Source organism: Hyla sarda, unplaced genomic scaffold (genome assembly GCF_029499605.1).
Source record: "Hyla sarda isolate aHylSar1 unplaced genomic scaffold, aHylSar1.hap1 scaffold_544, whole genome shotgun sequence".
Lineage (NCBI taxonomy): Eukaryota > Metazoa > Chordata > Amphibia > Anura > Hylidae > Hyla > Hyla sarda.
Window position 1 is genome coordinate 129009 of NW_026610555.1, and position 16027 is coordinate 145035.

The window sequence follows — 16027 nt, forward strand, 5'->3', positions numbered from 1 at the left end:
ATCGCTTCTCGGCCTTTTGGCTAAGATCAAGTGTAGTATCTGTTCTTATCAGTTTAATATCTGATATGTCCCCTATCTGGGGACCATATATTAAATGGATTTTTGAGAACGGGGGCCGATTTCGAAGCTTGCTTCCGTCGCCCTATGCATTGACCCGATATGGCAGTATCTTCGGGTACAGTGCACCACCCCCTTACAGGGTTAAAAAGAAAGATTCCTACTTTCATTGCTACCTGCTTGCTGGCTAGCCAGCTAGCCAGCCCTGTGGGCCTTGCTGCTGCTGCAGCCAATAAACAAAAGGTGGTGCTGCTGCTGCTTCTGCTGCTTCTGCTTCTGCTTGTGTCTGGCCCCTGTTGGAGCGTCCAGGCACAGGACTTCTGCTGCTGCTGACTAAATGGCCTCCTTAATTGGATCATTTGAGTAGCCAGCACACCTGTGCAGGTAGGGCATGACATGATAGGCAGCTGCCTTGATAGCGGGTGGGTGCTGAATGTTCCTAATTGACAAAATAAGATTAATGCTTATGAAGAAATATAAAATCTCATCCCTTCCCCAATATCGCGCCACACCCCTACCCCTTAATTCCCTGGTTGAACGTGATGGACATATGTCTTTTTTCGACCGTACTAACTATGTAACTATGTAACATAACATGGGGGGGGGGGGGGGTCTCCTGGCTGTTCACACAGGTGTGTCATTGCTGTACATTGACCATGCATTGCTTCTGTGGTATTGCAAAGGCAAAGACAAATGCTTCCAGCCATCCATTGCACTAATGGATTGGTCATCAGCTGGCTGTCTATGTCCCGCATCAATATAGACCAAAGTACAGAGGGTTAGGCTATGCTATTGTGCACCTACCTGATGCATCAGAAGGTGCGAGGCCCTTGCTAAATTCTGTGCACAGACTTTGAGATCTATGCTTTAGACTGTATCTAAACCTGCTCCAACATGGACTGACATTCTGGCCTACTTTCAGCCGATGCGACTTGTCTGTCGCTGAACAGTCGCTTTTTATGTATTCAGCACCTATGTATAATGTTGTAAAAATGCTCTAGAAGCTAAAGTCGCAGAAATGTCACACATATTTGGCCTGCAACTTTCTGTGCGACAAATTCAGACAGGAAAAATCAGTATAAATCCTTAGAAAATTATCCCCCAGTGTCTCCATCTGCTGGCGGTATTGAATAAGCATTGCTGCACTGATGGGGTATGCATTAGACGAAAAAAAAGAAGAAAAAGAAGAATAATACGCCCAGAAAAGAGGCGAAAAGGAGAAAAACGTAAAAAAACGTGAAAAAAAAGTAAGAGGAAGAGAAGGGAAAAAAAGGTGGAAATGGGTTTAAAAGTGATTTCGGCGGAGAATATATATATATATATATATATATATATATATATATATATATATATGCGCACACACACACATAGATATAAACGTATTCTCCGTTGAGATATTGCAGCCGCTGCTGTGTCCAGGCCCAGGAGCCTTAGCACTGTGCTGTGATGTCACTCAATACCACTGACATCACTAGGTGTAAACAACATCTCTCCTTTGCTGTGTATGTGACTATGGAGCTGTTTGGTGATGTCGTCTATTACGGCCTTCATAGAAGCAACAGGAGATTGTTGCATCCATCTTGAACCCTCAGAACTACAGTGCTATGATGTCACTCACTTCCACAGGCCTTGCAGAGTGTAAACAACAACAACCCAGCTTTGTTGTGTATGTAACCAAAGGGATTTGTGATGTCACCTAGAACCTTCACAGCAGCGACAGCTTTATGAGGAGCATCAGCACTGCTCTGCCTGAGCAGAACCATCACCGCCATAGGTTGTCAAATAACCCGGATTTAACCCACACAGGTAAGTCCAATGGGGTGCAGGCATGTCCTCTATGCTTACAGCTTCCCGTGGGTGTTGGTTTGATACCGTTTGGGGACAGCCAAGGAGGCATCTGCAGGCAACAAAGGTAGGTGTGTGCTTGTGTGTGTGTTTCCTATGCAGATCCTAAGCCCAGTGTCACATGCAAGTAGGAGGAGTAAGAAGGGTTCCTGGCAAATCCGGGTTATGGATTGCATTTAAAAAGGCCCCGTGGGAGTGCAATGGGCCCCTGTCTTGCTGCTTAGCAATAATGGTATGGGTTTAGGTTCTGCTGTGTGTACTGGTGGTTGACTGCCCCCCAGCCCAGAGTGTGCATGGAAAATTGTCTGGCAGCCTCCCTGACAGCAAGCAGTGATAGTGCCCATGAAGGGGACCTTGTTGGGCCCGCCCCTTTCACGGTTATCGCTTCTCGGCCTTTTGGCTAAGATCAAGTGTAGTATCTGTTCTTATCAGTTTAATATCTGATACGTCCCCTATCTGGGGACCATATATTAAATGGATTTTTGAGAACGGGGGCCGATTTCGAAGCTTGCTTCCGTCGCCCTATGCATTGACCCGATATGGCAGTATCTTCGGGTACAGTGCACCACCCCCTTACAGGGTTAAAAAGAAAGATTCCTACTTTCATTGCTACCTGCTTGCTGGCTAGCCAGCTAGCCAGCCCTGTGGGCCTTGCTGCTGCTGCAGCCAATAAACAAAAGGTGGTGCTGCTGCTGCTTCTGCTGCTTCTGCTTCTGCTTGTGTCTGGCCCCTGTTGGAGCGTCCAGGCACAGGACTTCTGCTGCTGCTGACTAAATGGCCTCCTTAATTGGATCATTTGAGTAGCCAGCACACCTGTGCAGGTAGGGCATGACATGATAGGCAGCTGCCTTGATAGCGGGTGGGTGCTGAATGTTCCTAATTGACAAAATAAGATTAATGCTTATGAAGAAATATAAAATCTCATCCCTTCCCCAATATCGCGCCACACCCCTACCCCTTAATTCCCTGGTTGAACGTGATGGACATATGTCTTTTTTCGACCGTACTAACTATGTAACTATGTAACATAACATGGGGGGGGGGGGGGGTCTCCTGGCTGTTCACACAGGTGTGTCATTGCTGTACATTGACCATGCATTGCTTCTGTGGTATTGCAAAGGCAAAGACAAATGCTTCCAGCCATCCATTGCACTAATGGATTGGTCATCAGCTGGCTGTCTATGTCCCGCATCAATATAGACCAAAGTACAGAGGGTTAGGCTATGCTATTGTGCACCTACCTGATGCATCAGAAGGTGCGAGGCCCTTGCTAAATTCTGTGCACAGACTTTGAGATCTATGCTTTAGACTGTATCTAAACCTGCTCCAACATGGACTGACATTCTGGCCTACTTTCAGCCGATGCGACTTGTCTGTCGCTGAACAGTCGCTTTTTATGTATTCAGCACCTATGTATAATGTTGTAAAAATGCTCTAGAAGCTAAAGTCGCAGAAATGTCACACATATTTGGCCTGCAACTTTCTGTGCGACAAATTCAGACAGGAAAAATCAGTATAAATCCTTAGAAAATTATCCCCCAGTGTCTCCATCTGCTGGCGGTATTGAATAAGCATTGCTGCACTGATGGGGTATGCATTAGACGAAAAAAAAGAAGAAAAAGAAGAATAATACGCCCAGAAAAGAGGCGAAAAGGAGAAAAACGTAAAAAAACGTGAAAAAAAAGTAAGAGGAAGAGAAGGGAAAAAAAGGTGGAAATGGGTTTAAAAGTGATTTCGGCGGAGAAATATATATATATATATATATATATATATATATATATATATATATATGCGCACACACACACATAGATATAAACGTATTCTCCGTTGAGATATTGCAGCCGCTGCTGTGTCCAGGCCCAGGAGCCTTAGCACTGTGCTGTGATGTCACTCAATACCACTGACATCACTAGGTGTAAACAACATCTCTCCTTTGCTGTGTATGTGACTATGGAGCTGTTTGGTGATGTCGTCTATTACGGCCTTCATAGAAGCAACAGGAGATTGTTGCATCCATCTTGAACCCTCAGAACTACAGTGCTATGATGTCACTCACTTCCACAGGCCTTGCAGAGTGTAAACAACAACAACCCAGCTTTGTTGTGTATGTAACCAAAGGGATTTGTGATGTCACCTAGAACCTTCACAGCAGCGACAGCTTTATGAGGAGCATCAGCACTGCTCTGCCTGAGCAGAACCATCACCGCCATAGGTTGTCAAATAACCCGGATTTAACCCACACAGGTAAGTCCAATGGGGTGCAGGCATGTCCTCTATGCTTACAGCTTCCCGTGGGTGTTGGTTTGATACCGTTTGGGGACAGCCAAGGAGGCATCTGCAGGCAACAAAGGTAGGTGTGTGCTTGTGTGTGTGTTTCCTATGCAGATCCTAAGCCCAGTGTCACATGCAAGTAGGAGGAGTAAGAAGGGTTCCTGGCAAATCCGGGTTATGGATTGCATTTAAAAAGGCCCCGTGGGAGTGCAATGGGCCCCTGTCTTGCTGCTTAGCAATAATGGTATGGGTTTAGGTTCTGCTGTGTGTACTGGTGGTTGACTGCCCCCCAGCCCAGAGTGTGCATGGAAAATTGTCTGGCAGCCTCCCTGACAGCAAGCAGTGATAGTGCCCATGAAGGGGACCTTGTTGGGCCCGCCCCTTTCACGGTTATCGCTTCTCGGCCTTTTGGCTAAGATCAAGTGTAGTATCTGTTCTTATCAGTTTAATATCTGATACGTCCCCTATCTGGGGACCATATATTAAATGGATTTTTGAGAACGGGGGCCGATTTCGAAGCTTGCTTCCGTCGCCCTATGCATTGACCCGATATGGCAGTATCTTCGGGTACAGTGCACCACCCCCTTACAGGGTTAAAAAGAAAGATTCCTACTTTCATTGCTACCTGCTTGCTGGCTAGCCAGCTAGCCAGCCCTGTGGGCCTTGCTGCTGCTGCAGCCAATAAACAAAAGGTGGTGCTGCTGCTGCTTCTGCTGCTTCTGCTTCTGCTTGTGTCTGGCCCCTGTTGGAGCGTCCAGGCACAGGACTTCTGCTGCTGCTGACTAAATGGCCTCCTTAATTGGATCATTTGAGTAGCCAGCACACCTGTGCAGGTAGGGCATGACATGATAGGCAGCTGCCTTGATAGCGGGTGGGTGCTGAATGTTCCTAATTGACAAAATAAGATTAATGCTTATGAAGAAATATAAAATCTCATCCCTTCCCCAATATCGCGCCACACCCCTACCCCTTAATTCCCTGGTTGAACGTGATGGACATATGTCTTTTTTCGACCGTACTAACTATGTAACTATGTAACATAACATGGGGGGGGGGGGGGTCTCCTGGCTGTTCACACAGGTGTGTCATTGCTGTACATTGACCATGCATTGCTTCTGTGGTATTGCAAAGGCAAAGACAAATGCTTCCAGCCATCCATTGCACTAATGGATTGGTCATCAGCTGGCTGTCTATGTCCCGCATCAATATAGACCAAAGTACAGAGGGTTAGGCTATGCTATTTTGCACCTACCTGATGCATCAGAAGGTGCGAGGCCCTTGCTAAATTCTGTGCACAGACTTTGAGATCTATGCTTTAGACTGTATCTAAACCTGCTCCAACATGGACTGACATTCTGGCCTACTTTCAGCCGATGCGACTTGTCTGTCGCTGAACAGTCGCTTTTTATGTATTCAGCACCTATGTATAATGTTGTAAAAATGCTCTAGAAGCTAAAGTCGCAGAAATGTCACACATATTTGGCCTGCAACTTTCTGTGCGACAAATTCAGACAGGAAAAATCAGTATAAATCCTTAGAAAATTATCCCCCAGTGTCTCCATCTGCTGGCGGTATTGAATAAGCATTGCTGCACTGATGGGGTATGCATTAGACGAAAAAAAAGAAGAAAAAGAAGAATAATACGCCCAGAAAAGAGGCGAAAAGGAGAAAAACGTAAAAAAACGTGAAAAAAAAGTAAGAGGAAGAGAAGGGAAAAAAAGGTGGAAATGGGTTTAAAAGTGATTTCGGCGGAGAAATATATATATATATATATATATATATATATATATATATATATATATATGCGCACACACACACATAGATATAAACGTATTCTCCGTTGAGATATTGCAGCCGCTGCTGTGTCCAGGCCCAGGAGCCTTAGCACTGTGCTGTGATGTCACTCAATACCACTGACATCACTAGGTGTAAACAACATCTCTCCTTTGCTGTGTATGTGACTATGGAGCTGTTTGGTGATGTCGTCTATTACGGCCTTCATAGAAGCAACAGGAGATTGTTGCATCCATCTTGAACCCTCAGAACTACAGTGCTATGATGTCACTCACTTCCACAGGCCTTGCAGAGTGTAAACAACAACAACCCAGCTTTGTTGTGTATGTAACCAAAGGGATTTGTGATGTCACCTAGAACCTTCACAGCAGCGACAGCTTTATGAGGAGCATCAGCACTGCTCTGCCTGAGCAGAACCATCACCGCCATAGGTTGTCAAATAACCCGGATTTAACCCACACAGGTAAGTCCAATGGGGTGCAGGCATGTCCTCTATGCTTACAGCTTCCCGTGGGTGTTGGTTTGATACCGTTTGGGGACAGCCAAGGAGGCATCTGCAGGCAACAAAGGTAGGTGTGTGCTTGTGTGTGTGTTTCCTATGCAGATCCTAAGCCCAGTGTCACATGCAAGTAGGAGGAGTAAGAAGGGTTCCTGGCAAATCCGGGTTATGGATTGCATTTAAAAAGGCCCCGTGGGAGTGCAATGGGCCCCTGTCTTGCTGCTTAGCAATAATGGTATGGGTTTAGGTTCTGCTGTGTGTACTGGTGGTTGACTGCCCCCCAGCCCAGAGTGTGCATGGAAAATTGTCTGGCAGCCTCCCTGACAGCAAGCAGTGATAGTGCCCATGAAGGGGACCTTGTTGGGCCCGCCCCTTTCACGGTTATCGCTTCTCGGCCTTTTGGCTAAGATCAAGTGTAGTATCTGTTCTTATCAGTTTAATATCTGATACGTCCCCTATCTGGGGACCATATATTAAATGGATTTTTGAGAACGGGGGCCGATTTCGAAGCTTGCTTCCGTCGCCCTATGCATTGACCCGATATGGCAGTATCTTCGGGTACAGTGCACCACCCCCTTACAGGGTTAAAAAGAAAGATTCCTACTTTCATTGCTACCTGCTTGCTGGCTAGCCAGCTAGCCAGCCCTGTGGGCCTTGCTGCTGCTGCAGCCAATAAACAAAAGGTGGTGCTGCTGCTGCTTCTGCTGCTTCTGCTTCTGCTTGTGTCTGGCCCCTGTTGGAGCGTCCAGGCACAGGACTTCTGCTGCTGCTGACTAAATGGCCTCCTTAATTGGATCATTTGAGTAGCCAGCACACCTGTGCAGGTAGGGCATGACATGATAGGCAGCTGCCTTGATAGCGGGTGGGTGCTGAATGTTCCTAATTGACAAAATAAGATTAATGCTTATGAAGAAATATAAAATCTCATCCCTTCCCCAATATCGCGCCACACCCCTACCCCTTAATTCCCTGGTTGAACGTGATGGACATATGTCTTTTTTCGACCGTACTAACTATGTAACTATGTAACATAACATGGGGGGGGGGGGGGTCTCCTGGCTGTTCACACAGGTGTGTCATTGCTGTACATTGACCATGCATTGCTTCTGTGGTATTGCAAAGGCAAAGACAAATGCTTCCAGCCATCCATTGCACTAATGGATTGGTCATCAGCTGGCTGTCTATGTCCCGCATCAATATAGACCAAAGTACAGAGGGTTAGGCTATGCTATTGTGCACCTACCTGATGCATCAGAAGGTGCGAGGCCCTTGCTAAATTCTGTGCACAGACTTTGAGATCTATGCTTTAGACTGTATCTAAACCTGCTCCAACATGGACTGACATTCTGGCCTACTTTCAGCCGATGCGACTTGTCTGTCGCTGAACAGTCGCTTTTTATGTATTCAGCACCTATGTATAATGTTGTAAAAATGCTCTAGAAGCTAAAGTCGCAGAAATGTCACACATATTTGGCCTGCAACTTTCTGTGCGACAAATTCAGACAGGAAAAATCAGTATAAATCCTTAGAAAATTATCCCCCAGTGTCTCCATCTGCTGGCGGTATTGAATAAGCATTGCTGCACTGATGGGGTATGCATTAGACGAAAAAAAAGAAGAAAAAGAAGAATAATACGCCCAGAAAAGAGGCGAAAAGGAGAAAAACGTAAAAAAACGTGAAAAAAAAGTAAGAGGAAGAGAAGGGAAAAAAAGGTGGAAATGGGTTTAAAAGTGATTTCGGCGGAGAAATATATATATATATATATATATATATATATATATATATATATATGCGCACACACACACATAGATATAAACGTATTCTCCGTTGAGATATTGCAGCCGCTGCTGTGTCCAGGCCCAGGAGCCTTAGCACTGTGCTGTGATGTCACTCAATACCACTGACATCACTAGGTGTAAACAACATCTCTCCTTTGCTGTGTATGTGACTATGGAGCTGTTTGGTGATGTCGTCTATTACGGCCTTCATAGAAGCAACAGGAGATTGTTGCATCCATCTTGAACCCTCAGAACTACAGTGCTATGATGTCACTCACTTCCACAGGCCTTGCAGAGTGTAAACAACAACAACCCAGCTTTGTTGTGTATGTAACCAAAGGGATTTGTGATGTCACCTAGAACCTTCACAGCAGCGACAGCTTTATGAGGAGCATCAGCACTGCTCTGCCTGAGCAGAACCATCACCGCCATAGGTTGTCAAATAACCCGGATTTAACCCACACAGGTAAGTCCAATGGGGTGCAGGCATGTCCTCTATGCTTACAGCTTCCCGTGGGTGTTGGTTTGATACCGTTTGGGGACAGCCAAGGAGGCATCTGCAGGCAACAAAGGTAGGTGTGTGCTTGTGTGTGTGTTTCCTATGCAGATCCTAAGCCCAGTGTCACATGCAAGTAGGAGGAGTAAGAAGGGTTCCTGGCAAATCCGGGTTATGGATTGCATTTAAAAAGGCCCCGTGGGAGTGCAATGGGCCCCTGTCTTGCTGCTTAGCAATAATGGTATGGGTTTAGGTTCTGCTGTGTGTACTGGTGGTTGACTGCCCCCCAGCCCAGAGTGTGCATGGAAAATTGTCTGGCAGCCTCCCTGACAGCAAGCAGTGATAGTGCCCATGAAGGGGACCTTGTTGGGCCCGCCCCTTTCACGGTTATCGCTTCTCGGCCTTTTGGCTAAGATCAAGTGTAGTATCTGTTCTTATCAGTTTAATATCTGATACGTCCCCTATCTGGGGACCATATATTAAATGGATTTTTGAGAACGGGGGCCGATTTCGAAGCTTGCTTCCGTCGCCCTATGCATTGACCCGATATGGCAGTATCTTCGGGTACAGTGCACCACCCCCTTACAGGGTTAAAAAGAAAGATTCCTACTTTCATTGCTACCTGCTTGCTGGCTAGCCAGCTAGCCAGCCCTGTGGGCCTTGCTGCTGCTGCAGCCAATAAACAAAAGGTGGTGCTGCTGCTGCTTCTGCTGCTTCTGCTTCTGCTTGTGTCTGGCCCCTGTTGGAGCGTCCAGGCACAGGACTTCTGCTGCTGCTGACTAAATGGCCTCCTTAATTGGATCATTTGAGTAGCCAGCACACCTGTGCAGGTAGGGCATGACATGATAGGCAGCTGCCTTGATAGCGGGTGGGTGCTGAATGTTCCTAATTGACAAAATAAGATTAATGCTTATGAAGAAATATAAAATCTCATCCCTTCCCCAATATCGCGCCACACCCCTACCCCTTAATTCCCTGGTTGAACGTGATGGACATATGTCTTTTTTCGACCGTACTAACTATGTAACTATGTAACATAACATGGGGGGGGGGGGGTCTCCTGGCTGTTCACACAGGTGTGTCATTGCTGTACATTGACCATGCATTGCTTCTGTGGTATTGCAAAGGCAAAGACAAATGCTTCCAGCCATCCATTGCACTAATGGATTGGTCATCAGCTGGCTGTCTATGTCCCGCATCAATATAGACCAAAGTACAGAGGGTTAGGCTATGCTATTGTGCACCTACCTGATGCATCAGAAGGTGCGAGGCCCTTGCTAAATTCTGTGCACAGACTTTGAGATCTATGCTTTAGACTGTATCTAAACCTGCTCCAACATGGACTGACATTCTGGCCTACTTTCAGCCGATGCGACTTGTCTGTCGCTGAACAGTCGCTTTTTATGTATTCAGCACCTATGTATAATGTTGTAAAAATGCTCTAGAAGCTAAAGTCGCAGAAATGTCACACATATTTGGCCTGCAACTTTCTGTGCGACAAATTCAGACAGGAAAAATCAGTATAAATCCTTAGAAAATTATCCCCCAGTGTCTCCATCTGCTGGCGGTATTGAATAAGCATTGCTGCACTGATGGGGTATGCATTAGACGAAAAAAAAGAAGAAAAAGAAGAATAATACGCCCAGAAAAGAGGCGAAAAGGAGAAAAACGTAAAAAAACGTGAAAAAAAAGTAAGAGGAAGAGAAGGGAAAAAAAGGTGGAAATGGGTTTAAAAGTGATTTCGGCGGAGAAATATATATATATATATATATATATATATATATATATATATATGCGCACACACACACATAGATATAAACGTATTCTCCGTTGAGATATTGCAGCCGCTGCTGTGTCCAGGCCCAGGAGCCTTAGCACTGTGCTGTGATGTCACTCAATACCACTGACATCACTAGGTGTAAACAACATCTCTCCTTTGCTGTGTATGTGACTATGGAGCTGTTTGGTGATGTCGTCTATTACGGCCTTCATAGAAGCAACAGGAGATTGTTGCATCCATCTTGAACCCTCAGAACTACAGTGCTATGATGTCACTCACTTCCACAGGCCTTGCAGAGTGTAAACAACAACAACCCAGCTTTGTTGTGTATGTAACCAAAGGGATTTGTGATGTCACCTAGAACCTTCACAGCAGCGACAGCTTTATGAGGAGCATCAGCACTGCTCTGCCTGAGCAGAACCATCACCGCCATAGGTTGTCAAATAACCCGGATTTAACCCACACAGGTAAGTCCAATGGGGTGCAGGCATGTCCTCTATGCTTACAGCTTCCCGTGGGTGTTGGTTTGATACCGTTTGGGGACAGCCAAGGAGGCATCTGCAGGCAACAAAGGTAGGTGTGTGCTTGTGTGTGTGTTTCCTATGCAGATCCTAAGCCCAGTGTCACATGCAAGTAGGAGGAGTAAGAAGGGTTCCTGGCAAATCCGGGTTATGGATTGCATTTAAAAAGGCCCCGTGGGAGTGCAATGGGCCCCTGTCTTGCTGCTTAGCAATAATGGTATGGGTTTAGGTTCTGCTGTGTGTACTGGTGGTTGACTGCCCCCCAGCCCAGAGTGTGCATGGAAAATTGTCTGGCAGCCTCCCTGACAGCAAGCAGTGATAGTGCCCATGAAGGGGACCTTGTTGGGCCCGCCCCTTTCACGGTTATCGCTTCTCGGCCTTTTGGCTAAGATCAAGTGTAGTATCTGTTCTTATCAGTTTAATATCTGATACGTCCCCTATCTGGGGACCATATATTAAATGGATTTTTGAGAACGGGGGCCGATTTCGAAGCTTGCTTCCGTCGCCCTATGCATTGACCCGATATGGCAGTATCTTCGGGTACAGTGCACCACCCCCTTACAGGGTTAAAAAGAAAGATTCCTACTTTCATTGCTACCTGCTTGCTGGCTAGCCAGCTAGCCAGCCCTGTGGGCCTTGCTGCTGCTGCAGCCAATAAACAAAAGGTGGTGCTGCTGCTGCTTCTGCTGCTTCTGCTTCTGCTTGTGTCTGGCCCCTGTTGGAGCGTCCAGGCACAGGACTTCTGCTGCTGCTGACTAAATGGCCTCCTTAATTGGATCATTTGAGTAGCCAGCACACCTGTGCAGGTAGGGCATGACATGATAGGCAGCTGCCTTGATAGCGGGTGGGTGCTGAATGTTCCTAATTGACAAAATAAGATTAATGCTTATGAAGAAATATAAAATCTCATCCCTTCCCCAATATCGCGCCACACCCCTACCCCTTAATTCCCTGGTTGAACGTGATGGACATATGTCTTTTTTCGACCGTACTAACTATGTAACTATGTAACATAACATGGGGGGGGGGGGGTCTCCTGGCTGTTCACACAGGTGTGTCATTGCTGTACATTGACCATGCATTGCTTCTGTGGTATTGCAAAGGCAAAGACAAATGCTTCCAGCCATCCATTGCACTAATGGATTGGTCATCAGCTGGCTGTCTATGTCCCGCATCAATATAGACCAAAGTACAGAGGGTTAGGCTATGCTATTGTGCACCTACCTGATGCATCAGAAGGTGCGAGGCCCTTGCTAAATTCTGTGCACAGACTTTGAGATCTATGCTTTAGACTGTATCTAAACCTGCTCCAACATGGACTGACATTCTGGCCTACTTTCAGCCGATGCGACTTGTCTGTCGCTGAACAGTCGCTTTTTATGTATTCAGCACCTATGTATAATGTTGTAAAAATGCTCTAGAAGCTAAAGTCGCAGAAATGTCACACATATTTGGCCTGCAACTTTCTGTGCGACAAATTCAGACAGGAAAAATCAGTATAAATCCTTAGAAAATTATCCCCCAGTGTCTCCATCTGCTGGCGGTATTGAATAAGCATTGCTGCACTGATGGGGTATGCATTAGACGAAAAAAAAGAAGAAAAAGAAGAATAATACGCCCAGAAAAGAGGCGAAAAGGAGAAAAACGTAAAAAAACGTGAAAAAAAAGTAAGAGGAAGAGAAGGGAAAAAAAGGTGGAAATGGGTTTAAAAGTGATTTCGGCGGAGAAATATATATATATATATATATATATATATATATATATATGCGCACACACACACATAGATATAAACGTATTCTCCGTTGAGATATTGCAGCCGCTGCTGTGTCCAGGCCCAGGAGCCTTAGCACTGTGCTGTGATGTCACTCAATACCACTGACATCACTAGGTGTAAACAACATCTCTCCTTTGCTGTGTATGTGACTATGGAGCTGTTTGGTGATGTCGTCTATTACGGCCTTCATAGAAGCAACAGGAGATTGTTGCATCCATCTTGAACCCTCAGAACTACAGTGCTATGATGTCACTCACTTCCACAGGCCTTGCAGAGTGTAAACAACAACAACCCAGCTTTGTTGTGTATGTAACCAAAGGGATTTGTGATGTCACCTAGAACCTTCACAGCAGCGACAGCTTTATGAGGAGCATCAGCACTGCTCTGCCTGAGCAGAACCATCACCGCCATAGGTTGTCAAATAACCCGGATTTAACCCACACAGGTAAGTCCAATGGGGTGCAGGCATGTCCTCTATGCTTACAGCTTCCCGTGGGTGTTGGTTTGATACCGTTTGGGGACAGCCAAGGAGGCATCTGCAGGCAACAAAGGTAGGTGTGTGCTTGTGTGTGTGTTTCCTATGCAGATCCTAAGCCCAGTGTCACATGCAAGTAGGAGGAGTAAGAAGGGTTCCTGGCAAATCCGGGTTATGGATTGCATTTAAAAAGGCCCCGTGGGAGTGCAATGGGCCCCTGTCTTGCTGCTTAGCAATAATGGTATGGGTTTAGGTTCTGCTGTGTGTACTGGTGGTTGACTGCCCCCCAGCCCAGAGTGTGCATGGAAAATTGTCTGGCAGCCTCCCTGACAGCAAGCAGTGATAGTGCCCATGAAGGGGACCTTGTTGGGCCCGCCCCTTTCACGGTTATCGCTTCTCGGCCTTTTGGCTAAGATCAAGTGTAGTATCTGCATTTGGTCTGGTCGGAAGGTGTCTGTGGTACCCCGCTTCTCGGCCTTGGGGGATTGTCTCTCCTTACGGAGGGACTTCACCCCCTTGCTGCTATTGGGGAGCGGGCTTAGTCCACAGACAACGGGTTGCGATCCCCCTGTCTCTGGGACCTTGTGTCTCAGAAGGCATTTTCGGTACGTTGAGCGTTACCTGTAGCTTCGGAAGCACCTAGGGTACCCCCGACCTCTGCCTTGGGTAAGGGTTCCGCTTTTATAGCGGGATTCCGAGCCCCTGCTGCTATTGGGGAAGGGGCTTAGTCCCTGGGTGTGGAAGATGCCGTTCTCCTGGGCTTTCCCCTCTGGGGAAATGTCGATGCGAAATACCATCCGCATAGAGGTGTCGGAGAGCCATCGTCAGTTGAAGAACCTCCGCTTCATTGCGGAGGTGATTCTTCTTGACTACTTCCGCCTCAATAGGGAGGACATCCTGTGTCTAAATGACCAGGAAAGCCGTGGCCTGTATACCGTCACCTTCACGGCCACGGCGTGTTGCGATAACATCTATGCAACCTTGTCTGGTGCGGACCAGAGGGACGATCGACTCGACGGTCTTTCGTTCCAGTTCCTCTATGGTGAGGAACATATACCGTTGGTGGTGGCTATGCACAGCCCTCATGTGACCACGGAGGATATAGCCACTTTTCTTCGACGATACTGCGAAGAGGTGCGATTCGCAAACAAAATCTTGAACTCCGTGCGGTTCTGGAACGGCAAGAGGAAGTTCTGGGTCAAGCTCCGTAAGGATCCCGGTGGTATTGGGGGTCTTTGCCATCCGCCCCCAAATTTTGCCATCGGGAGAGTTCGGGGCTTCCTGTTCTATCCTCAAATGCCTATGTATTGCCGAAATTGCTTGAGGTTTGGCCACACCCAGGAGACCTGCGGCGCGGAGCGTGTGATTCGCTGCAATAGGTGTGGCCAAGAAGGTCACATAGCCTCAAGATGTAGCCATACGATAAGGTGCAACCTCTGCGGAGAGGAAAATCACGATTTTAATTCCTGTCCCCATAAAGCAAAAACTACGATGGGTGGGTCAAGGCTGGGCCCACCCAAAGAGGGGACAGGACAAAAGACGTCCTTTTTTAAGATGCCCAAACCCCAGATGGCAGGTACTGATGGGTCCAGGCCCAAGACCTCTGGTGCTCCATCGGGGGGCCCACCGGTGGTAGTGCTAGGGGGAGGCCATGGGGATTCCACGAAGCCCGGGCGGGTGATCGAGTTTACTGCCCGGGAAATTGAAAGACGTCGATCGACTTCCTACCTGGCTCAAGAGCCCGCCAAAACTTCTGAAGGGGGCTCACCTGTGGCGGGTGGCAGCCGACGGGCCTCGGTGGGGGCAGAGGTGGACCCAAAATTGCAGCATAAGCCAGGTACTGGCTTGGCCCAGGGTCGCCCTGCTCCGGACGAAGAGGCCCCGGTGAAAGCCCGCCGGAAGGGGAGCCAGGTGGCCAGGTCTGAGCCCGGTCCTGTTACTCCGCCTATACAGGACAGGGCCAAGAAGACAAGTGGCGCCAAACCAGGGTTTGCTGCCCCGCCAGCAGTGGACCCGGTGGGTAAAACTGGCCATCGTCGATCGATGGGGAAGTTGGAGCAACAGTCCTCAGCAACGCTTGCTGGGGAACAAGCGATGAAAACTTCCCAAGGTAGCGGCAAAGGTTCCGGAAAAGAGGCCTCACAGGCCCCTGTGCAGCAGTTCCAGTCGTCAAAAGATGAAAGAAGACGCAGATCCATCAGCCGGGGGCCAGAGATTACATCGAGTGAGAGCAACACAGAGGATATGGACAGCAGTGTGACATTTAAAAGACAAAGAGAAGAAGAAGAGGAAGACATTCAAAGGAAAGCGGCGTGCCGTAGTTCGGACGAGAGCGAGCTCAGGGTCGGGGCATCATCGATCTCAAGCTCCGACCCTCAGAACATCAAGGAGCTGATGACCCCGCAGGCGGGGGATGACGGTACGCAGCTTATTATTGACTTTGATTCTCCAAGCACGGACTCTCCATAAACTATGCCTATCCCTGTAAAAATTGCCTCACTCAATGTGAGGTCCTTAAAGAGCCCTGATCGCAGGGCTGCTTTATTTTCTTATCTAGAGACATGTGACTTTGACCTTTGCCTGCTACAAGAATGTGGAATCCCTAGTAAAATGGACTATAAAGACTTAAAAGAAGACTGGAAGCTAGGCCCATCCATATGGTCCGGTGCAAATGACTGTCGTTCTGTGGGTGTTGGGCTGCTCTGCCGAGGCCAGTCCTTTTCTATTCATACAGTAA

The 16027-nt window shown here is 47.4% G+C and overlaps 6 non-coding genes and 1 pseudogene across 6 annotated transcripts; all 7 read left to right on the plus strand.

Moving 5' to 3' along the window:
* On the plus strand, positions 1 to 191 carry LOC130339453 (U2 spliceosomal RNA). Its single transcript, XR_008879824.1, has one exon. It is a non-coding gene; the product is annotated as a U2 spliceosomal RNA (small nuclear RNA).
* Positions 192 to 2282: 2091 nt separating this feature from the next.
* Positions 2283 to 2473, plus strand: LOC130339553 (U2 spliceosomal RNA). Its single transcript, XR_008879904.1, has one exon. It is a non-coding gene; the product is annotated as a U2 spliceosomal RNA (small nuclear RNA).
* Positions 2474 to 4565: 2092 nt separating this feature from the next.
* Positions 4566 to 4756, plus strand: LOC130339554 (U2 spliceosomal RNA). Its single transcript, XR_008879905.1, has one exon. It is a non-coding gene; the product is annotated as a U2 spliceosomal RNA (small nuclear RNA).
* Positions 4757 to 6849: 2093 nt separating this feature from the next.
* LOC130339555 (U2 spliceosomal RNA) lies at positions 6850 to 7040 on the plus strand. Its single transcript, XR_008879906.1, has one exon. It is a non-coding gene; the product is annotated as a U2 spliceosomal RNA (small nuclear RNA).
* Positions 7041 to 9129: 2089 nt separating this feature from the next.
* On the plus strand, positions 9130 to 9320 carry LOC130339556 (U2 spliceosomal RNA). Its single transcript, XR_008879907.1, has one exon. It is a non-coding gene; the product is annotated as a U2 spliceosomal RNA (small nuclear RNA).
* Positions 9321 to 11406: 2086 nt separating this feature from the next.
* On the plus strand, positions 11407 to 11597 carry LOC130339557 (U2 spliceosomal RNA). The gene has a single exon (XR_008879908.1). It is a non-coding gene; the product is annotated as a U2 spliceosomal RNA (small nuclear RNA).
* A 2082-nt stretch (positions 11598 to 13679) lies between these two features.
* On the plus strand, positions 13680 to 13897 carry LOC130339505 (U2 spliceosomal RNA; annotated as a pseudogene).
* The last annotated feature ends 2130 nt before the right edge of the window (positions 13898 to 16027 follow it).